This window comes from Camelina sativa, unplaced genomic scaffold (assembly GCF_000633955.1).
Source record: "Camelina sativa cultivar DH55 unplaced genomic scaffold, Cs unpScaffold10135, whole genome shotgun sequence".
NCBI classification, from domain to species: Eukaryota; Viridiplantae; Streptophyta; class Magnoliopsida; order Brassicales; family Brassicaceae; genus Camelina; species Camelina sativa.
Genome location: NW_010931189.1, coordinates 1 through 393, shown reverse-complemented (window position 1 = coordinate 393; position 393 = coordinate 1). Strand labels below are relative to the sequence as shown.

Sequence of the window (393 nt, the reverse complement as noted above, 5' to 3'; positions counted from 1 at the left end):
ATTAGTAACCTTCTCCTTGTATATGTCCAGTCTTGGACTGACATAATAAGTGGGAATGTGTTGTGTGTGCAGGACTTGCTGCGTATATATTCACAAACAGTGTCCAAAGATCTTGGCGTGTATTTGAAGCACTTGAATACGGACTTGTAGGGGTAAACGAAGGACTCATATCAACAGAGGTAAGACCAGAAATGAAAGAACCACGGTTTCCTAATAATAGATAGACATTTGCTTACATCTTTTGATTTGCAGGTGGCTCCATTCGGGGGAGTGAAGCAGTCTGGTCTTGGAAGGGAAGGATCCAAGTATGGTATGGACGAATATCTTGAGGTAACTCAGAACACCCATTTATCTCTTATTGAACTACGCTTCAGTGGATCGAATTGGTCTTAT

General features: G+C 41.5%; 1 long non-coding RNA gene across 1 annotated transcript; it reads left to right on the top strand.

Moving 5' to 3' along the window:
- Positions 1-43: 43 nt before the first annotated feature.
- Positions 44-327, top strand: LOC104775208. Its single transcript, XR_765762.1, has 2 exons — positions 44-179; positions 253-327. It is a non-coding gene; the product is annotated as an uncharacterized LOC104775208 (long non-coding RNA).
- Positions 328-393: the final 66 nt, after the last annotated feature.